Source organism: Chrysemys picta, chromosome 2 (genome assembly GCF_011386835.1).
Source record: "Chrysemys picta bellii isolate R12L10 chromosome 2, ASM1138683v2, whole genome shotgun sequence".
Classification (NCBI taxonomy): Eukaryota; Metazoa; Chordata; order Testudines; family Emydidae; genus Chrysemys; species Chrysemys picta.
In genome coordinates this window covers 199,989,228-200,013,585 of record NC_088792.1, presented here as the reverse complement: position 1 = coordinate 200,013,585, position 24,358 = coordinate 199,989,228, and the positions used below count along the sequence as shown (strand labels likewise).

Sequence of the window (24,358 nt, the reverse complement as noted above, 5' to 3'; positions counted from 1 at the left end):
GGAACTAATAAGGCTAGGCAGCATGGCGGCAGATGAATTAATATGTTAACAAGTGCAAGGTAATTCATGTTGTAAGGAATAGTTTGCACTGCTCACACACAATGCTGGCTCTACGTTAACTATAGTCTTTAAGGGCAAACAACGTGGAGCATGATTGCTGTCTATTGAAGGACAAATGGTATAGATGAAGCAAGTAATGTAGTCCACCATATTTTCCCAGCCGTAATATAAGAAACAAGGCAATATCAAATATAACTGACAGGTAACAAGTTTAAAAACAAATAGAAAGGAAGAAAAATTTTACACAATGCTTAGTCTGTGAAACTTGCTTCTGTAAGACATCATTGATGCTAAGAGCTCCAAAACAGACCTACAGTATTCCCCTTTTGGGTAGAGATAGTTGTAAAAATGTTTATTTTTCCTGTGGAAAACTGACAAAAATGAAAATAAGTTGTTTTCATCTAGATTTTCTGAGGCAGATTACATTTTTGAGTGGAAATTTGAATACTGAAATCTTCCAACCAACAAGTTATTATTCGCCCAACTCTGATCAGTAAATACTTATTTTGAGATTGCAGTTCTGATGAGAATATTTACTCATTACTTTTGTATTTCATTCATCTCCTCATCCCATTTCTGATGCCAGTGCCCATCTCTTAAATGGATATTATGGATATATCTTTTTCCAGTATCACTGAGTGTACGTACACTTGCTAAATACTGCCAGTTCTTTACAGTTTCTCTAAGAAATCAATCTCTAAGGCCAATCCTCTAAAGATGTATCCTCACCAAGTGATCTCACACTCCTCCATAAAAGTCACTTCTAAAAATCATCCCACACTTCCATGCTGCTTACTAGGATCAATAATCACATGCCACTACTTGTCTGTTATCTGTACTATACCTATTTGCCTCTCAACTGCAAGATCTTCATTTCATTCCATGTCCTTATTTTGTGTATTTTATCTGTTGTAGCGTACCCATAAACATTTAAGACATAAATAATAACATTCTTGTCTAGCCATCTAGGGACTTGGAAAAATAGAGTTCTTAAAGTCAGGCTGAAATTAATCTTTGTGCCAGGAGACATTCTGAAGGGATGATCTATAGAAGGAAAACATAAGTGCCTGTCACTGAAATGCCAACTTCTTTAAGATAATCTCACAGCAGGAATGCAGCTGATGGCATGAAAAGAGTCCTATCGATACCAGTTACTCAGACTAATTACTGAAAGCTATTAACTGATGATACATCATGTAATGGTGTGGTGCAGGTAGGAGGAGGGAGCAGAGAAAGGCACGGTCATAACAACAGAGTGAGGCAAAGTGCAAGGGACTAAGAAGCATCACATCTAGGCCTAGTGAGACCCACAGTTTTATTATGAGTGACGGCAACACTTCACCTCTTAGATCAGACACATCCTTCCTGGATGACCACCACCTATGTTTATTCACATTCTTAGCCTCTAACGCCTATTACTATCAAAAAGTCCAGCACAGTCTAATGTTGACCTGAAAGAGGATAGACTACCTGAACCTCCAAGCCTGCTGAGAGAATTATTCTGCCTCATTCTGCTAGCTCACTATTCCTGCTCCGTGCTTTTTCTTTTCCCTGACTTTAGGCTTGGCTTTTTCCTTCTCTTATGAGTTGACTTGGGTTTCTTTAATTTAAATGGATGTCTTTGTGACGGGTTGGATCACAGAAACGCCCTTGGGAGCTGCCACCTAATGTACCAAGACTACCTCTGCTCCTGTTTTCTCTGCCAGCTCAGGACTCCAGCACCCTGTCTTGCTGAGCCAGACAGTCCCGTCTGCTCCAACACAGACCCAGGGTCTGAATCACTTGCCCCAAAGCTGCAAGTTTACCTGAAAACAGCTCACAGAAGTGTGCTTGTCTTTAGCACTCAGATGCCCAACTCCCAATGGGGTCTAAACCCAAATAAATCTGTTTTACCCTGTATAAAGCTTATACATGGTAAACTCATAGATTGTTCGCCCTCTATAACACTGATAGAGAGATATGCACAGTTGTTTGCTCCCCCAGGTATTAATACATATTCTGAGTTAATTACTAAGTAGAAAGTGATTTTATTAAATACAGAAAGTAGGATTTAAGTGGTCCCAAATAGCAACAGACAGAACAAAGTAAGTCACCAAGCAAAATAAAATAAAATGCGCAAATCTATGTCTAATCAAACTAAATACAGATAAGATCCTCACCAGTTCCAGAATGCTCCCTTTTACAGGCTAATCTCCTTTTAGCCTGGGTCCAGCAATCACTCACACCCCCTGTAGTTACTGTCCTTTGTTCCAGTTTCCTTCAAGTATCCTGGGGTGGTGGAGAGGCTCCTTCTTTAGCCAGCTGAAGACAAAATGGAGGGGTCTCTCCTGGGTTTAAATAGACTTTTCTTTTGTGGGTGGAGACCCCCCTCCTCTCTCCTATGCAAGTCCAGCTCCAAGATGGAGTTCTGGACTCACCTGGGCAAGTCACATGTCCCTGCATGACTCAGTCTTTACAGGCCAAAGCCATTGTCCACATGGTATCTTGTATGTCTCCAGGAAGACTTCTTATGTGGATTGGAGCATTCCATGATGCATTGTTCCCCAAGTGCTTCCTGATCAGGTACTTAACCTTGCGAATTCCTTCCTAAAGAAACCGACCAAATGCCTCACAAAGCTTACTTAGAAACCAAGCAAGTATACAGCCCATATTCTTAACCTCAAGTAGAAAATGATATAGGTGTACAAATAGGATGAATAGATATAGAGGACCATAACCTTTACGGAGATATGTTACATGGCACAGGCAGCACAAAACATATTCCAGTTATGTCATACATACATGTATAAGCACACCCCCACCCCATAAACCCTTATGGGGTACACTGTCACAGTCTTTATCTATCACATCCTGTAGCTCCAGGTTCCTGTGAGAAGCTTATTCCAATTTCTCATCAGGGTAACAGGCTGCAAACTGTTCAAAGAGCTGGAATTTTTCAGATTCAGAGTGGGAGAAAAAAATAATTTATATCCAATCAATGAGCTAACTTTGTTTTTATATGCCATAAATTCTCAGCATTTTTAGGATTTTTCAGATGAATTGTTGCAGGCTGCTTTGGTCAGTAACAGAGAAGGGAAAACTACATGGTATATCATCAGCTGGTTTAAATCAGTGTCATTTCATTGACTTAAATAGAGGTATGTCTGTTCCCAACACCTGTAGTTCTGGCACAGTTTTGCTATCAGTTGTCCAGTGTAGAAGAGCGCATTCACTGCAGGCACATCCCTTGTCCTGGGTTTGGCAAAATGGCTAGTTTGTCATCTAGCACCCCGTGCAGACAGCTGCTGTGGCCCTGTGGGGGTCTCCCTTCTCATCACTTGGCCTTCGGCCAGATCACTTCCAAGTTTCTCCCTTCCAGGGTATCAAATTCCCACAAATAAATAGTCCAATGCCCTTATAGCAAGGTCTTCAGCTCTAACTCCAGGCACTGTTGTCCTCAAACCCTTCTCTCAAGGCTCTGTCATCCTTGTCCCATTCTCTAGATTAATGCAACTTTGCCAGGGGCTAGCAGGGGAGCCTGGGGACTCCCACTGCACCAGGATCCAGCCCAGAGACCCTATAAACAACAGCCCAGGTCTGCTCAGTCCAACTCCTTGCTGGTGCTTCTCTGGGCTTCTTCCTACCCAGCCTCTCTCAGGCCTCTATAAGCTAACCCTTCCTGCAGGGCTAAGGACTCTCCCCTGGAATTCCCCTGTCATGAATATAAGGGGAAGGGTACCATAAAATCCCTCATTGGAAGCTGTACTGGATTGCCTTACCTGTAAAGGGTTAAGCAGTTCAAATAACCTAGTTGGCACCTGACCAGAAGGACCAATGAGTAAAGAAGATACTTTCAAATCTGTGGGGGAAGGATTTGTTTGTTCTGTGTGTTGTTCCCTCTCCGGACAGAGGGAGAAGCCAAGCAGGCACAATATCTCCTAAAACATATACCTGGAATAATCCATCTAAAACCATAGAAACTGTGAGTAGGGCAAGGAAATGCGTTAGGTTATCTCTTGTTTTGGCTTGTGAATTTCCCTATGCTACAGAGGTAGTTTCATTCCTGTTTTTGTAACTGTGAAGCTGAGCCCAGAGGGGAATCCTCTGTGTTTTAAATCTTTTTATTACCCTATAAAGTTACCTTCCATCCTGATTTTGCAGGTGTGATTCTTTTATTTTTTTCTTTATAATAAAAGTTCTTCTAAGAACCTGATTGATTTCAGTGTCTTAAAGACAAAGGGTCTGGTTGAGCACACATTGCTAAGACAACTGATTGGTATTTTAGTCTCAAGCCTCCCCAGGAAAGGGGGTGAAGGGGCTTTGGGGGATACATTAGGAGGATAGGGATTCCAAGTGAACCTTCCCTGAATTTTTGTGTAAATCACTTGGTGGTGGCAGCAATATACCATCCAAGGACAAGGAAAGGAATTTGTGCCTTGGAGGCATTTTAACCTAAGCTGGTAGAATATAAGCTTAGGGGGTCTTTCATGCAGGTCCCCACATCTGTACCCCAGAGTTCAGAGTCTGTACCTTGACATTCCAAATCAATCCCAGGACATTAGTACAAGCTTGAACACCCTTCTACACACCTTAGGCTCTTTCTACTTAGTGATCCCAGAACGACAGCAGAATTCCTACCTGCTACAAACGTTCAGTAGCTCCTCTCCTAGTGGAAATTCCTCAATAATTGGGGCTGGCCCACCCACCAGGTGTGGCCAGTTACCTTAACTGAACTCTCTAGCTACTACTTTCATGCTAGTATGGGGTACACATTCATGCTAGTATGGGGTATGACATTCAAGTTCTATACTGTGTTTCTTTTGGTGCTTTTTTAGTTAAGCCTCATTGCACAGAAAATAGCACCCTCCAGTTTCCCCTTAGTTTTTATGGGTGTTTCTTACTAGAACTGATTGAAAAAAAATTCACTGAAACTTTTTCAGATAAAAATGGCTTCTGAAGGTCTGTTCCCTTTCACTTTGTCATTAACCCTTCTCCTGGGCTTTAATCAGTCCATTCTTCCACTTCTTTCCGGGGGTAGTAGTTTCCTTTCACAGAATGTCACAGTATAAGGATAATCCTGACCTACCCCCTATTGTGGGCTCCCAAGCCTATATAACTGGCCTGACTGCTCACAATCCAAAACTGCCCTGTTTTCTTTGTGCCACAGCCTCTTCCTATATATTCCCAGCCTAGGCTTCGTCACTGGCCCTTTTCTCTCTGCTTAGCATCTCACTCTTGGCACCCTTAAACGTGTAATGTCAAGGAAACAAGATGTCTGGTAAAGGTCCCTAAAATACATCAATTATCTGAGCAAATGGGAATGGGAAAAGTCTGCTAAATGTGACACCTCCTCTCTGCTACACACACTTGAAAAGGAAGCACACTTAACATTTACACAGTATCTTGTGACCTAGCGTTGAGTAAAATTACCATAATTAAAGATTGGGGCATCACATACATATTAATAGCTTTAATATATTCATGTGCTGTAATGGATCTCAGGGATATGAAAGTAGTTGTGGGTGTCGCACACTACACTTCAGAGAGTTCCATCTTCAATTCTAACCACCCATTTTTCAGTTGTTCAAGAATTTCTCAAATTCCTCTTGGAGTGAAATTTTCCTTGCTTCTTCTCAACCTAGTGGTGAATGTTTTGAAAAATTGGCTAAGCAAAATTTAAGTTATTTATGCCTGGAAAGACGCACACTTCCCCATATGCTCCAGCTCAGAAAATGTTTGCATGGATTACTCAAAAATGGCTGAATCTAGAAAGTTTAAGCTTGATTTGTTGTGTAGATCACACTAAAATTCAACTTTGAAGAAAATCAAATCACTTTAAAATTATGAGCACTTACAAGAAATCAGTAATTTTATGCACATATAGTGGAATTTTGCTTTCCATCCTTTAGATTAATCTGAACTTTTGAGGCCTGTCTCAGGGTTGGTACACAACATCATGGGGCTGTATAAGGAAGAAAGCAGGGTTTGGGGGGCAGAAATCCATCCCCATGTCAGTGACTTGAGTGCATAGAGCCACCCACGCCCTCAGGGCAGCATGGCCTAAGTGGTGACTTTCACTTCAATGGGCAGTGACTGCACCCAGTGGTGACTGCAGTGTGGGGTAGGGGGATCCATGCCCACCCTACTCCACCGGGTCCCGACCCAAGACCCTGTGTTCAGGCTTGGTCTCTCTCACTTCAACGCTCCTGTTCCCTGACTCACTTCCTACCCTTACTTTCAGTGCTGGTGGTCTCCCAGCATCAGTGGCCTCTTATCTGCCATTCTCTGGTCGACTGAGTGTTTGCACGGTCCTCAGTGCAGTTGGCCTCTGTAGCCAGAGGCTACAGCAACTTCCTGGTAGGAGCCTGCAACATGCATCTGCTCTCCCCCTCAGTCAGCTCAGACTGAACTGAGCTGCTTCCTTGTATATTCTTTCTCCAGCAAGGGCAAGGGGGCATGGCCTCTTCAGCCCACAGGGTGCAGTTAACCGTAGCTGAGCCAGGCCCCATCACAAGGCCATCTACTGTTTTTGTATAGCTACATATTAACTCCCTCTGTTAAGGGCAACCTAGATTGGTAGCAGTTCTAATAAGGTCAGAAGCTTGAGAAAGGATATGTAATAGTATAAAAAAGGATGGATCCTTAACTGGTGTAAACTGGTGAAGATGCACTACAGTCAATGGAGCTATACATATACACAACTGAGGATCTGGCAAGAACTTTAAAAGCTGGTCATTTGATTTTTTTTTTGGTTAAATTCTTTGGATTTTGCTCACAAAATGCCTAGGGCTAGATCCACAAAAGGACTTAGGTACCAAACTGCCTCTTTAGGTGGCAAAGTCCAACATTTAGGTGTTACTGACATTTTCAAAACCACTTAACCTTAACCCTGCCACCATATAATTCAGGGGTGGGTAAACTACAGCCTACAGACCAGATCCGGCCACCAGATGTTTTAAACTGGCCCTTGAGCTCCCGCTGGAAATTACCGCCATGTAATTTCTATACCCAGATGTGGCCCTCGGGCCAAAAGGTATGTCCACCCCGATATAATTTCTGCCATGAAAAAAACTGCCTGAGTCCTGATGTCACTGAGTTGCTTGACGCCCTAGCTCACACCTAGGCCCAGCAGGATTCTCAGGCTAGGAGTCCCTCCACCTATCATACCTGATCTGGTAGGTATGCTCAGCTATGGTGAGCAGGTCAGGAGTCCAACATTTAGGTGTTACTGACATTTTCCAGGCTGGCACGTGTACATCCCAATAGCCCAGTGGCTCGGGCACTCTCCTGGATGTGGGAGACTCAGGTTTGAATCCCTACTCTGCCTGATGTGGAGCAGGAACCTGAACCTAGGTGTCTCATGTCTCAGGAGAGTAGTCTAACCACTGTGCTATTGGTTATATTGGGCACAGGTTTTTCATGAGAAAGGGCTAATTTGGCTTAGATGCCTAACTCCAGGAGGGGGGTCATGGCTGAGAATCTTGCACAGATAGTTGGCTCTCTCTGCTCAGTCAAGTGCCTAAGTCCCTTTGTGTATCTGAGCCCTGAGCTTCATCCCTTTCCTCTGCATTTCACACCTACATCCCCTTTATGACTCTAGCCCAGGGATCGGCAACCTTTGGCACGTGGCCCGCCAGGGTAAGCCCCCTGGTGGGCTGGGCCGGTTGGTTTACCTGCCGCGTCTGCAGGTTTGGCCAATCGCAGCTCCCACTGGCCGCGGCTTGCCGTCCCAGGCCAATGGGAGCTGCGGGAAGCGGTGCGGGCCAAGGGATGTGCTGGCCTTAGTTCTAATCTCACTTAAATCAATGTGAGTTTGGCCACAGATTTCAGTGAGAGCAGGTTTGGACCTATAGTTTTTGACTTAATTTCAGAAGGCTAAAATACAGAAGGCTATTTGGAGCATGTGCCCACCATTTTTCACAGATCTGTCTACCTTTTTCTCTTGTTCATTTATAGTCAATTGTTGGTGTGTTGTAGGATGGGAACATCAGGAAAAGTATCTCCTCCATAGACCCAAACAGATCCTGGCATTTAATGTGTGCTTTATGTAGCAGCATAAACCCAAGCAAGGGGCTGATTAAATCCCACCCTCAATTAAACTCCAGTTATTCATTCTGGATTGTGGAAATAGGAATTTCTAACTTTCCAAAGGTGCACACTCTATTTACATGCAAAACAACATTATGCAACATGTGGAAAACCAGTACACATTTCCTGAGTAGCAGCAGTTGTGGAAAGTTCTGAGAATGTGAGGCAGATGAGCAGCTCAGTGCCTGCTTCATATTCACAGACAGGTAGGAGTTAAAATGAGCTTTTCCTGTACAATTAGCTGTAATAAAGACTCAGAAGTAGGGCGAAACAACACAATCAAATTTGATCAAACATAGAATCACAGGACTGGAAGGGACCTCCAGAGGTCATCTAGTCCAGTCCCCTGCACTCATGGCAGGACTAAGTATTATCTAGACCATTCCTGACAGGTGCTTATCCTGACAGGTGCTTATCTAACCTGCTCTTAAAAATCTCCAATGATGGAGATTCCACAACCTTCCTAGGCAATTTATTCCAGTGCTTAACCACCCTGACAGTTAAGAAGTTTTTCCTAATGTCCAACCTAAACCTCCCTTGCTTCAATTTAAGCCCATTGCTTCTTGTCCTATCCTCAGAGGTTAAGAAGAACAATTTTTCTCCCTCCTCCTTGTAACAACATCACACAGTGGAGATAGGGAAAAGAAAGAAACGAAAGGTTTCAGCAATCCATTGACAAATACACACCCTCCAGAGGACTTAACACTCAGGAGGGAAAAAAAACCAATAGAGACAGACAGACCTGTAATGTACATAAAATCTTGAGTAGTAACATACCAGCAACAGGGAGAATTAAGAAGTTACCACATAAAGATTGTTCGGACTCAATGGTTCCCTTTTTTCCCCTCTGTATTTGTCTTTTTACCTAGCAGGCATGTGCATAGTTTGTATTAGCCTCTGTCTGATGCCTGTTTATAGACAGTAAGAATGTTGCAATCATAGATTGGCATTGAGAAAATTTTATCTAGAATTGTACCGTATGGCCCAAATTCTTCCCTGGTGTAACTCCATTGGAGTTAGTGGAATGACACATTGGAGCTGATTTTGCTTTCACATCAGTTTTTACACTGATTTCAATGAATTTACTCCTGACATACACTGTGGGTTGGAGGAGAGAAGAGGGAAAAGAAGAGCAGAGTCTGGGTCTCTGTGTTTGGAGTAGCAACAGGTAAATGTGGAGGTGTAGAAGTTTGATTCTGATAAGCACCACTGAGTCTTGATGCCTTTTAAAGCAAAACTGTTGGCTTTCAAGGTTTTCTTCTTCTGCTTGGGATGGAACTAGGGGCAAATGGCAGACACCACTGATCTGGTCAACTTAATATACCCTCTCTCTATGCACACACACATCATGTGACAGCTTAGGTCTACTTCAAGTTGAGATATGATGTGGAGCTGTCTAATGGTGCTCTTACATAGAAACAGGAATAGACAATAACATCATCATCATGTTAAAATGATCACTTTGAAATATTTGCATTAATTTCTGTTAGTTTAATAACTATGTATTATTTCAAGACATAACACTGGATTTCTTTGTGACCTCAAAGCATCACAAAATCTAAAAGGTGAAACAAATTCTAATAATACATTTGTACCGGTATCATTGAAATGTAATAATGCTGGTGACATTTCTAGTCAACATCCATATCATCATCTGGTTCATCATTATGATCTCAGTCCAGAGTTACTACAGTCTTCATTGCCTTGGCATGTCTCAGGGAAGATTGTTCTGACTACAGACAGTTGGTTGTGCAGCAACAACTACTGGTACAGGCACAAATAAGGTATTGTAGAATCTCAGATGCCATTGGGCCCTTGAAGAATACAGGAAATAATTCATCATCCACATCTTTCCATCCATGTTGCAATGATGGATCTAATATATGGCTTACCTATGTGTTAAGACATCCAAATCTTTGTTTGCCAAGATGCTCCTGCAACATGCTCTTCAAAACTGTCCTCACATGGTGGGAGTTTGGCCAGTGACTTGTCCTTTTTGATGGCTAGATTGAAGTGCAAGCAATTCAGTTCTTTGTGGGTCTCCTTTTTTTTCTCCCTATGGTCACATTCCCTGCTACCAACTTCCTTGCTGCAGAAATTGTGGTTTGCCCCCACTCTTTCCCAATTTGACAACATCTTTGAAGCAGTAAGCTCCCTTTGTCTAACAAAATTAAACACAGATTTCATCCTCTTAATGAGTGTATAGGAGGAAGTATGTTGCAGAACTCAGAAGTGAGTGTGTCATAAATTGCATGTACAGATATGAAGTGATGTCCACCAGTTGTGCTTATAATAGTGCCTGTTTCAGTACGTGTATTATCTATGTGCTCCATTTTTGGACAGTAATGAACAGCAGGACCAAAGCAACTATATCAAGTTTCCTAATTACTATGGTTCCTTTGACACCAGACAACACAAAATCCATATTGGCACATACAGCACGTAGAAGAATCCTTGTATCTACTTCCTCTTGAGTACTATACAGGTCTCTTGGGCTTCTTCAACACTTCTACGTATATACTTTGTTCTTTGATGTATGGCATGATGAAAGAAGACATTTCTTCCTTAGAAAAATGAAAGATATTCAGAGATCCAAAAAATGTACCAAAGTTCCCTTTCTGTGGCCTGGTCTACACTGGGGGGAGGTGGAGGGGGCATCGATTTAAGTTACACAACTTTAGCTACATGAATAACGTAGCTGAAGTCAATGTACTTAGACCTACTCACTGCGGTGTCTTCACTGCGGTGAGCCAACTGCTGCCGCTCCACCATTGACTCCGCCTGTGCTGCTTGCAGCGGTAGAGTACAGACGGGAGAGTGCTCGGGGGTCGATTTATCGCATCTAGATTAGATGCGATAAATCGACCCCCGCTATATCGATTGCTGCCCACCGATCTGGCAGGTATTGTAGACATACCCTGTTATTAATAAGAATGGCCATACTGGGTCAGATCAATGGTCTAGCTAGCCCAGTATCCTGTCTTCTGACAATGGCCAATGCTAGGTGCTTCAGAGGGAATGAACAGAACAGGCAATCATCAAGTGATCCACCCCGACGTCCACTCCCAGCTTCTGACAATCCAAGGCTAGGGACACCAGGGGAAGGGGGTTACATCCCTGACCATCTTGGCTAATAACCATTGATGGGCCCATACACCATGAATTTATCTAGATCTTTTTTGAACCCTGTATAGTTTTGGCCTTCACAACATCCTCTGGCAATGAATTCCACAGGTTGACTGTGCGTTGTATGAAGAAATACTTCCTTTTGTTTTTAAACCTGCTGCCTATTAATTTTATTGGATAACCCCCAGTTCTTGTGTTATAAGAAGGAGTAAATAACACTTCCTATTCACTTTCTCCACACGAGTCATGATTTTATAGACCTCTATCATATGCACTCTTATTCATCTCCTTTCCAAGCTGAAGAGTCCCCGTCTTTTTAATCTCACCTCATATGGAAGCTGTTTGTTAATAATAATTTTTGTTGCTCTTCTCTGTACCTTTTCCAATTCTAATATATCTTTTTTGTGATGGGGTGACCAGAACAGCATGCAGTTTCCATTTCCATTCCACTTCTTTCATTCTGTCCCTCTCTTGAAATGCCTTTCCAAATGCAAGGTCTTCCCTTCAGTGAAAGTGCAGCTGCCATTAATACGAATTGGTCTTAGGTACAGATCACACAACTATATTTTGCTGGCTAAAATGGAAATTGGCAGCAAGTATTGTAATTTTGAAGCATGAAAGCAACAGTTACTATAATCCATCTGCCTCTCAAAATAACATTTTTTTGTTCAGTAAAATAAGCAAGCCTATGATAATGGCCCAGGAAGGATGACACACAGCAGGTGTATTATGCAAATGAAATGAAGAAACAACTGATCTGTTTCACAAGTTATAACATTATCCACTGTTTTATTTTTACAAACACTGTAGACAAGGACCCTGATTCCGCAAACCCTTAAGCACATGCATAAGTGTACTCGCGAGTAGTCCTATTGACTTCAATACAAGTGCAGCACAAGAGAATAGGATTGTGAATGAATTCCCACTATTTATAGTGCATGAGGACTTCCAACTAGGCCTCATTGGCTTCAACAGAACTAAGCACATGGGTGAAGTTACACCTGTGTTTAAATGCTTGCAAGACAGGGCCAACAACCATCCTTACATTCAAAGAAACAGTCAAGATGACTTCTGCTAACCCTCTAGAGCCAATAAACAACAACAACCAACAAAACCAATTTGAAAATATAATATTTTCTAAGTAAATTCAGAGTAAATTTGTAATGAAATTTTCTCAGGGAACCTAATAGTGAAACCCTTCGATGTGTGACTTCATTGACAAACATTAGATGGAATTTCACAGAAGTTTCATAAGCTAGACAAAAGGCAAATTTCAATTACAACTTTGTTTTACAATGAATATTTCATCTAGCTTTAGATGGTCCACACTACCATACTTCTCAATCTTTTGGGAGAATCTGCTGTTCTGAGACCTAATCTAGGAAACCTGGACTCTCCATCCCAGTCTCTTCTGCACACTCCCAGTCTAATAGCCCAGTCATTCCAAATTCTCCACATCCCCAGCTCCTTGTCCCCAATCTTCTTGCCTAGTCAGTCCCAGTTCTCCCCCTCCCAGCTCCTCATCCTATTTCACTCCCCCACTCGGGCCTCCAGTCGCTTCCCACCCACGCCGACACTGCCCATCTTTACTGGCTCCCAGTCCCAATCTCACTCTATGAGCTCCTTGTCCAATCTTAGCTCCCCTCCTGCCCCGCCCCATCTCCTAGGCCCAGTCTCTTTGCCCAACAAATCCCAGTTCTCCTTTGCATCATGGGTCCTCATCAGATCTGACTCCCCTCCCCACTCATTTCCTTCCCCCTGCCCCACTGGTTCTCAGTCCGGGTCCCCTTGCCCAGCCAGTCTCCTCCACTGGCTCCACATTTGGTCTTAGTCCCCCAGCCCGCAGGCCCAGTCTCCTTGACCAACCTGTCACAGAGCTCCATCCCAACTCCCAGTCTAAGTTTCCCTGTCCCACCTACCAGAATCCAGTCCCAGGTTCCACTCCCTCCTTCGCTCCTTGTCCCAATTCCCCCAGCTCTCCACCCTCCAGTCTGACTCTTGCCTTCTCTGCATTTGATGAGGCAGCTTCCACCTCCATACTGCCTGGGATCGTTGAGGTCACAGGAGAGACAGGCTCCCTGCTTTCATTTCAGGGACCTGGACATAGCACAGTCCACAGAAGCCCAGAGCTGCAATTGCAGAGAAAGTTCTGCTCAGCCCTGGGCTGGAGTGCACAAAGTGTGAAGGAAATCTTCTGGGAATTTAGCTGCTTAAATCTACGAAGTCTCTACTGAGCACGTGAATTGCAAGTTTTCAAAGGCTTATAACTTGGTCAAATTGGGCAGATTTTCATAGGGATGGCAAATACACAACCCAACACAAAGGTCATCCTCCATGAAATTTCAACTCCCTTCTCTAAAGCATGGGTGCTAGAGCACTTCAAAGAAACGGTCACAAGAATTTTTTTACATGGGCAAACCAACATATTTTTTCTTAGCCTCTTTCTCAGAAATGGCCAGACTGTTTTGAATGATATTTTTGAAACATATTTAGCCTGAAATAGATATCCAGCATGAGAAATTTAATTGCAAAGAGTTAAAGTTTGGTATAGTTATAAGCAACTAAAAACAGGGCCTTATAATGGGAAGTGTAAGGCAACTTTAATAATAGGAGTGCTTCTAGCCCTACCTAGAAAAAAAAATCTATAAACTTAATTTGGACAAATCATTTAATTATAATAATTGTGTGGTGGTGTTTCATTATAGAAATGCCAAGTTATATAGCTGTCTGCAATGTGCCCAGCAGTTTATTATGATTTTTCATTGAGTCTGGTCCCGTATTAATAGTGTCTCTTGAATTGTTCTGTAACTATCAATCCAATTACTGGTTGTCTCAATGTTAATAAAAAGAATAGCGATATCTTCTTTGGCAAACACTGATTCAAAATCAAATGAGATTGCAGCCACATGATAATATTTTTGATTAGGATAATTAAGTTATTAAATCATTGTCTGTTAGGATTCTGGTTGATAATCAATTTTAAAACACCATGATTAGGGTGAATGAAATACAGATTCACATATTAAACTTTGTCAATATTTCCATATACATTTAGAATCTTTATTAGCCTACTCATCACTGCATGTGCTATGTTTTTTACATAGCTTCAACCACACCACAGAAAAATGTTCTGGAATGCAGAAATATACAACCTACAATACTATAACAAATGTCTGTATCTCCAGTTTGAATTTAAGATCAGGATAGTATTAGCACTTATCCTGCACTGGCACAAGGATGGATTAGCTGACCTATCTCTAATTTGTAATGATTGGAAACAGGAATTATCATACCAGACCACACTGATGATCCATCTAGTCCAATATCCTCACTCTGACGGTGATCAGTACAGATGCTTCAGAGGAATATGCAAGAAACCCAATAGTTGACAATTATGACATATCCTGTCCTTCTAATTTTCTTTCCACCCCCCCTTTCCCCTTCTCTTAGGTGAGCTGCCTACCAAACCCCACCTGCTCTGACATGAGTTATTTCAAGGCAGTCTTTATTTGATGCTTTGATGTCATCATCATAGGTCCTATGTGGCATCAGCTATCCTGCACACCCTGCTGAGAGATGCCATCAGTTGGTCTGCTTATTGGATATTTGCAGCTATCCTGCTCTTCTGCACCTCCTTTTGTCATTAATACCACTATGTACCAAAAGGATGGCATTCCTCCCCAGCACTCCCTAGAAATTTGTTTAGAAATCTCATGAGACTTGTCATCTTTACCTCTTTTTTGCCTCAAGCAAATCACTGAACAGTTTTTATGGCCACCAGCTAATACTACTCATAATCAAATGAATTGTCCTATCAACACTGGCTGACTACATCTCACAACTCTAGCCTCATCCTGGAGTGACCTCTTTGGTGCATGAGGAATGATCAGCTTCTTCCACCCCTGGGTCCCCTCTAGGGAGAATGTCCCTCCAATCCTCCTTGCTTCTCTCTCATCATGAGACTGGTTTCCTCAACTGGAACACCAGACAGCCACTTCTGAGGCAGGCCTACGTATATTGTGGACAGTTTTCTACAGGAATAAATCAAATGGGGGCTTTTCCTCTGTGACTGGGTACTAGGTAGAACTACATTTTGTTTTAAAGTTACAAGTTAAAGTTTTTTTAGTTTGAACAATTTTATTTACATCAATCAACTGACAACTAATTAAAAGCCTGCACCCCCTCAGTGCCAAACTCCCACTCAGTCCAGACTTCCCTGTGCTTATCACTGTGTCAGTGCTCTCTTATACTCTGTTTGAAATGCATGAGTCATGGGTAAATCCACATGATTGATTGCATTTGAGCGAGCAGCAGGGGTAAACTTCTAGTGCTAGGTAGTGAGAAGCCCAGTCTGGAATTGAAAGAGATACTGGAAACTCAGATACAAGTTCAAAAGACAGTTTTATATTTTTCAAAAACATAGTTCAAAGAGTTTAGTTTTTTCCTTCCAAAGAGACTACATTCAAGAGTTTAGTTTTAATAGCTACTCTTCCTGCAGTTACAGCCATTACAATTAGCTAACAGTTTTTTAAAAAAATCTGTTTTAAAGTTTAAATCCTAAAATTAGACTCCTGAAATTAACTTTAAAAGGTTCAGATGGACTTTTCTTTAGTTGTACATTCCTGGTGCTCCCTGTCAGTGCGTCTCTCACACTCTTTCTGGGGCTTCACCCAAGTTGGAATTCAATTAAAATTTGATACATCTACTCTATGGTCAATGTCTGGAAGAAAGTAAAAGAAAGTTAAACCAAGGAGATGGAAGATAATTTATGGAACCTATATGGGATCAGTGGATAATGCCGTTGTTTTTCACAAGTGAAGAAGTGGTTCAAATGTAATATTTGGTTCCAAATGAAAACAAGTTTGGTGGACATCTTTAACATTCCAAAATTCAAGACAGTTGCCAGTTTTGCTTAGGAAAGCCTAAGGTTAAACTGAGAAATGCTGGAACTGAAGTGCATGTCAGATATTTATGGGGAAACGTAAACATCACCTGCCTGCATGACTTCAGGTGCTGTTAATCCTGACACTTCAATGAAGGCCAGATTTGCCTAAAAACTATAAAAGATGCTGTATTTAAATTAACTTTGAAAAAACATAGCAGAAAAATGCTAAATACTCCTGTATTTTCATTAATTACTGAAATTAGGATCAAATGGGAGAATTCACTTCATTTTATCTGTCTGAACAGAACCGGGAAAAGACCTGACCATTTATTAGTGAAGAAAATAGCTCCATGCTTTTAATGTTTTTAGCAAAATATTTTTGTCATAAGATAAGATTATTCTTCTCATCCCAAATAATGTTTACAAACATGAGAGCAGTATATTGCCATCCATTCCTGTCCATGATTTGTTCCTCCATTAAGCCTAGCCTACTCATGTTCCTGCATATGATGTCCCACAATCTACTTGGTCAGTTTCTAGGTATGACTGACGGTTGTGTTTGCATTATTTTCTTTGGCATCCTATCATCTGTTCATCTTCTATAGTGTCTCCACCACTGTAATCTTTTCGATGGTAGCCAATCCCTGACTTCACATCCTACTCTCCTAACTTCATCATTTGTCTTAAAGTCATTCCACTTTACATTTGCCATCTTCTGAAAAAAAAAATCTCTCCTCTACTGCCTCCAGCCTTCTGACCTCTGGATTCATTTAATGGAGCTGATTCCAGACAATAAAGTAATGCTGTTACTACACTGGTTTGATATATTTTCAGCTTGGTTCCAAGGATAATGTTTTTAATCAGTCCATAATTTCATCAACTTCTGTGCAGTGCTTGTAACTAAAGCACATCTCCTTTCAACCTCATCCTTGGTGGAACCACTGGTACTAATCAAGCTTCCTGGTTATACATAAGATTTTACTTGTTCTACAACTTCACTGCTGCCACTTTCAACATTTTATTTATTGTCCCTTTTCCAAGATACAACCACTATGATTCACTTCATCTTCTTGGCATTTACTGTAAATCCAAGTCAACTAAAACAATTTTCCAAATTAGTGAAGAGTGTCACCATTAATTCAAATAGGTCTACATAACCTAAACATCTTAACTCTAGATCACCCAGTGTCACATCCTCTGACTCATCTAACAGTCTTAATATTCTGTTTAATAACATAATGAAAAGCTATGGTGATTCCATGCCCCCTTGTCTTACACCAAACTTTGACTTGAACCAGTTGCTTAATTTTCCACCAATTCTTATGGCACTATTGGACTCTTTGTGATTATAAAAGTTACGTACAATGATCTTATCTGGTACTCCATATGATTTTGCTTCTTTACATAATTTTTCCCTCCGAACCGAATCAAATGCCTTTGTGAAGTCAATGAAAGCAGCAAACACCTTTAATTCCCATTTTAGCTTATTCTCCCATCAACTGTCAGAATGTGAATATCTGATTAATGCAACTTTTGCCTAGTTTGACGGCACACTGTTCCTTGACTATTACTTCCTCTAAAACTGGCTTTAATCTGTTGAAAATTACTTTCACCACAGTTTTTCCCAGTACTAATAATAATCTCATTCCTCTGTAATTATTTGGATCATCAGGATCTCCTTTCTTCAGGATTTGGCCTGTCATCTGGTACCTCCTCTTGCTCACATACCATCTCATATATTTTTCTTAATGGTTTGATAGTACTTGTCCCCCCTCCTTTTAGCAGATGAGCTGCTATTTTGTCTATTCCTGCAGCTTTCCTATTTTTGAACTGCTCTATTTCTTCTTGTGATGGTAGTCCAGTGCTGATATCCATTCTACCTTGCAAGCTGCCCTGTTCATCTAGAATGCTTCCATCTGGATGAACTACAGGGTCCTGCTCTTTGAACTGCTCTTTCCATACTTCCAACACCTCTTTGACATTTATTGTCAGTTCACTGATAGCATCTCTTACTGTTTGCATTGTTGGCCTGATTGTGTTTCCATACAACTTAACCTTTCTGTATATCATTTTCATATATTGTTTCGTGATGCTTCCCCTTTAGTTGTTGAGCCTCTTCTTTCCAGAGCTTTTGCTCATCCAGTCCTTGTGATTTCTTCACAGCTTTGCACAAAGTCTTTACCGCTTCCACTTTCCCAGCAGTGTTGGCTTCTTTACACTTTTCCAGTAATGTTCTTGTTTTGTTGCTTGTCTAGCTTTTCCCTATTTGCTTATGCCTTCCAATAACTTCCTTCTCTGCATTTTGTATCGCTTCCTTGAATATTTGCCATACAGTCTATAGTGAGATTTGTTCATAATTGCAAATAAATAGCCTGAAATGCCCTCCAAGAGTCACCTTTTATGCTTCCCTCACAGAGTTATCCTTTAATTTATCAGGATAAAATTTGGCTCCAGTTGCACCCATCTTTTTCTTGGACTTTAAATTAATCTTAATCCTGCCAATTAGTAGTTCGTGATCACTGCCACACTTCTATAGACTTTAGCATCCAAGTGCCAACCATGACCTTCTATGGCTTTTTCTGTAATAATGTGGTCAATCTGGTTATTGATTTGACCATCTGGTGAATTCCATGTAACCCAGTGCATTTCTTTGTGAGGAAAACAAATACCACTGATAATCAGATTGTGTATCTCATAGCAAGTTCTTAACCTTTCCCCATTACTGTTTGCCATCCCAATGCCATGTGGTCTAGTACTATTCATTTGCTTACCATACCTTTGCATTCATGTCTCCCATTATCAAAATTATATCCTGATAAGGAATCTCATCTACAGTGTTATCCAGCTATGGATAAAATCCATCCTCTTCCACTGCTTCTGCTACTGCATAATAGCAGACCAGAGTTATGCACAGTTTATTGTAGGCAGTAATAGACCTTCCGATGACGAGGTTGATATGACACTCCTGGTATGATAAGATATGCCTCAGATAATGTACAAAGGTGGTCTTACTATGGATTAAAAAAAAAGGATGAAAATGCCAGTCCAACTGATATTCTATAAACCCGTCTCACTTTAGTACACCCATGTTCGAAGGTTAAAACATTCTGGAACAATATATGACAAAATATTGCTCTTGCAATCCTGTTCCTTATTCTGCTCAACCAAGCATTACATTTTTGATCTTTTGGGATCACAATCTTCCTCTCAGTTATCCTAATTGCAGGCAAAAAAATCATCCTGAGAAAGTAGGGCTACAAAGTTGGACTGGGGTGGCTGCCCAAAGTTGCTAATGGTTTTTGGATGGAAAATTATCATTCTCCAGTTCTCATTATCAAGAAAAATGTCCAAAAGGAACAGGCTCTGTATGCAATGAAGTGATGTGCTTGATGTGAAAGGGAAGGGAGAAAGAAAAAAGGGTGTCAGCTTTTAAACTTGTTTTTGATCTATTTTTAATTAGGGTTTTATATTGTGGAAGCATGATCAAAGATGAATTTTCAGGGATTTCTTTGTAGGGTACAGCATAATACTAAGGCTTTAAGTATGGTAACTAAAACCAAAGTCCAAAGGAGCATTTCAAACTCAACCATAATGACTCATTGATTGCCTAAGTGGAATTTCTTAATCTCCTTCTCTTTGCTGCTACAACAGAGCATTAAGTATTTTCATTTTCATAAACCCTAGTCTATGCACAAAAACAAATGCTCATCTTTGTTCATGTGATTTTACTTTTGCTCACACAGAGTGGGCTTTTCTGGTGCTTTGTAAACATTTCTAAACTGCGAGCTATTTGTACTTTCTTATTCTATATTTCAGTGCTTCTTAATTGAATACTGTTAACAGATTCTATGTAAAAAAACATTTGTTTTTTAAAAGAGCCACCTAGTGAGGTTAATATGTTGGTTCAGCCTTGATAATTTTTTGGGACCATTTGAATAAGTTTGGTTTAGTATTTTTTTTCCTCTTCTCTCTATCGATATATTTCCAAAAAGCATACAGCAAACAAATGGATACCTTCACACCTAATGGTCTTTTCACTAATGTGCAAGAAAATGGACCACACAAAGTCAAGTTAGCACATATTAAATGACTTAAAAACTGGCTGAAAGATTTCAAGTCAGTTGTAAATGGGGAATCAGCATCCAATGGAAATATGTGTAGTGAGGTCCCTCAGAAATCTGTTTTTGGTGATTGTTATTCAATATTTTTATCAGTAATCTGGAAGAAAATATATACTTATTGATGGTAAAGTCTGCAGCTAACACATCAATTGGTAAAGTGGTAAATAATGATAAGGACAGTTCAGTTCTATAGAGTGATCTGGCTCACATGGCATGATGGGCTCAATTGCATAACAAGCATTTTTATATAGCCAAATGCAAAGTTATATTTCTAAGCACAAAGATTGCAGGTCACACTTACAGTCTGACAGATAGTGTTCTGGAAAGTGACTCTGAAAGGGACTTGGGATCACAGTGTATCAACTGAACATAAGCTTGCAGTGCAATGCAGCGGCTAAGGGAGCAAACACAATTCTCGGTTCCATAAGTGGGGGAATATCAAGGAGATGTAGGGAGGCAATATTACTCTGTGCAGCATTAGTGAGACTAGTACTAGAATACTAGGTCCACTTCTGTCCATATTTTAAAAGGACATTGACAAATGAAAAGGTTCAAAAAAGAGCTATAAGAATGATGTGAGGTGTAGAAAATTGGAAGCTGAAGCTAGGTAAATATAGACTAGAAATAAGGTATACATTTTTAACAGTGAAGTACTTAACCAATGGAACAACTTACCTAGGGCTCTGGTGGAGTCTCTAAATCAAAATTGGGTGTCGTTTTAAAGATATGATCTAGTTCAGCCGGAAATTATGGGCTTGATGCAGGAATCATTTGATGAAATTCTATGATTTGTGTTATGCAGGAGGTCAAACTACAGTATCATAATGGTTCCTTCTGGGCTTAAGACCTATGAAGCTACATAAGCTACAACACTCTTTCTTTCCTACTAACAGTTTCCACCAAACAGTGACCTGTTGCTCGGTGGGTATCTAAGGCTTTTAGCAGATGGATGCAAACTAAAACCTTGAATGTGTACACTGGGTTGAGCTTATTTACATTATTAGTTATTTATTAACTATTATTAACTATTATTATTATTATTGCATTTTGTAGCCATGTTTTGATATTGGAGTTCCTTTATACACATATATACCGCAAAAGGACAGTCCCTGCACTGAAGACTTTCCAGTCTATAAGACAAGAGATAGCTGGCGGATGCAGCAAAGAAATGGAGGAGCGCAAAGTAACAAAAAATGATTATGACTGAATGTAATAAGCAGCAGTTGCAGCACACCTATGCCAATTTGGTGAGATCATCCATACAGCAGAGAACCAAACTCAACAACTTGGTAATAAATTAATTACAAGGTGTATCCTTAAGTACCTTGTCCTTTTCCAGTTACACACTCATTGAAGTCTTGGGTAGTCTGGTACATGGGGAAAGCACGGTAGACTACGATGAATCATTTACACATACAGGCAGTCTAGACCAGGGGTTTCAAACACACGGCCCGTGGGGCTATTTCCTGCGGCCTGTGTGCCCCCCCAGCCTACCTACAGGCCAGGGGTGGGCAAACTACACCCACGGGATTGCCCCCCTCGAGCCCTGCGCTGCTCCCTGAAGCAGCTGGCATCACGTCCCTGTGGCCGGGGGGGAGAGAGCAGAGGGCTCCGTGTGTTGCCCTGGTTTCCAGGCACCGCCCCACCGCAGCTCCCATTGGCCAGGAACAGGGAACCGCGGCCAATGGGAGCTTCGGGGGAGGTACCTGCAGGCGCGGCAAGCAGCGTGCGGAACCCTGCATTCCCCCTCCCCCAGGCAGGGCTGGCTCCAGGCACCAGCTTGCCAAGCAGGTGCTTGGGGTGGCCACTCCGGAGAGGGGCGGCACGTCCAGCTATTCGGTGGCAATTTGGCGGATGTTCCCTCACTCCTGCTCGGAGCGAAGGACCTCCCGCCAAATTACCGCCGCAGATCGCGATCGCGGCTTTTTTTTTTTTTTTTTTTTTTGTGCCGCTTGGGGCGGCAAAAACCCTGGAGCCGGAGCAGAGTGGGGCTGGGGCCGGCAGCCTGCCCTGGCCCCAGTGTGTGTCGCGGCCACCCCGGAGCCTGAAGCCCTCCTGCACCCCGCCCCCAACTCCCTGCTCTGAGCAGCAGCGGCTCCAGGCACCAGCGCTCCAAGCGCAAGCCTGGGGCGCCAAGCTGCGGGGGGCGCCCTGCCAGTCCCTGCGAGGGTGGCAGGCAGGCTGCCAAAGGCAGCATGCCTGTGGGAGATCCGCCGGTTCCGCGGATTTGGTGGCGGGTACGCCGAATCCGCGGGACTGGGGACCTCCCGCAGGCATGCCGCCAAAGGCAGCCTGCCTGCCATGCTTGGGGCGGCAAAAAAGCTAGAGCTGCCCCTGGCCCTGAGCCCCCTGCTGCACCTCACACACCAACCCCGTGCCCTGAGCCCCCTGCTGCATCCCACACCCCTTCTGCACCCCAATCCCCTGCCCTGAGCCCCTGCTGCATCCCACACCCCTCCTGTACCCCAATCCCCTGCCCTGAGCCCCCTGCCTGAACCCCAACCCCCTGCCCTGAGCCCCCTGCTGCATCCCACACCCCTTCTGCCCCCCAATCCCCTGCCCTGAGCCCCTTGCCCTGAGCCCCTGCTGCATCCCACACCCCTCCTGTACCCCAATCCCCTGCCCTGAGCCCCTGCTGCATCCCACATCCCTCCTGTACCCCAATCCCCTGGCCCTGAGCCCCCTGCTGCATTCCACACCCCTTCTGCACCCTGAGCCCCCTGCCTGCACCCCAACCCCCTGCTGCACCTCCACTCCCTGCCCTGAGCCCCCACCACACCCCTCATGCACCTTCTGGGGACAGGGAGGGAGCAGAGTTGGGGTGGGGACTTCAGGGAAGGGGTTGGAATGGGGGCAGGGAAGGGGTGGGAAGAGGCAGGGCCTCATGGAAGGGGTGCAGTGGGGGCAGGGCCGGGGGCAGCGAGGGTGGGTGTCAGTGATGCGGCCCTCGAGCCAATGAACTAACCCTCATGTGGCCCTTGTGGTCATTTGAGTTTGAAACCCCTGGTCTAGACGGTGTGGTTTCAGTGCAGAGGTACAGGACTCTCGCTCTTCATGTATTCATAAAATGCAGATCCTATGGACACATGTCCAGAAGCTGAGGTTTTTAAATCTGCCTAAGGGAATTGGGTGTTTAAAATTCTTGGGCAGCTTTGAAAATCCAAAGCTGAATATCTAAAACTACTTTACGGATAATTTTCCACTGTTTTGAGGCCACTCTTGCCTGAAAAGGAAGGTTGTAAACAATAAAGCATTCATTTGCTGATTCATACCCTTTCATCTGCTAATTTAAAGTAGGAGTGGAACCCCTCATTATAGGATATGAATGAGATACATGGGCACCTGCTAAACACACAGGTCTTTGGATCTAATGGAAGGGAGAGTGCTGTCATTTGTTTTATTAGGTCACTCACTTTTCCACAGAAATGTTGAGCTATAGGGCAGTGGCACAAAAGAGATACTGAAATGCCCTTCTCATTACATAGCTGCTAAGGGGAAACAATGACTTCGAATTTTAGCTTTATAAGACTAAGAGGGATAAAAAATCAAAATGGCATTGCATATAACGAGAATAAATATTGCAGTTAACTGTAAGCAGTTATGTAGTCTCCTTCCCCTGTGTTTGTGACTAGGGCTATGTGAATAACAGATTATTCCGGCTTACTGGCAGTTCTGAAAAATAAAATAAAAAATTCATTTTGGATTGACTTGATACTTTTTTAATTTTTTTTTCGTGAACTGAGAAGTAAAAACAAATTCATTTCAGGTTGAAAGAAATAGGTTTTTGACCTGAAATTAAACTTTCATTTTGATTTTGAGCACTTTCCCCCCACCTGACCTGTTTTTGCATTTTACAAAGATAAAACTGAAGGAAATTCCAACATAAAAAGCTGTTTGAAATTGAAAATTTGAAACATTTCAAAATGAAATATTTTGACTCTTTTGGAATTGTTTTTTTTACGGGGTATTTTACCAAATCAATTTGCCAAAATTGACACATTCACAAAATGTTTCAGTTGACTCGACTGTATTTTCTGCTAAAAAAAAGTTTCAGCTAAAAAATTTCACTCAGCTATATTTGTGACGCATGTTGCAATGT

At 42.3% G+C, this 24,358-nt stretch overlaps 1 long non-coding RNA gene across 2 annotated transcripts in view; it reads left to right on the top strand.

The window, feature by feature from the left end:
- Positions 1-22,177, top strand: part of LOC135981678 (uncharacterized) — a 37,862-nt gene extending 15,685 nt beyond the window's left edge. For both annotated transcript variants that reach the window (XR_010598817.1, XR_010598816.1), the window contains one exon: positions 21,313-22,177. This is a non-coding gene — a long non-coding RNA (uncharacterized LOC135981678). The remainder of the gene's footprint in view (positions 1-21,312) is intronic.
- The last annotated feature ends 2,181 nt before the right edge of the window (positions 22,178-24,358 follow it).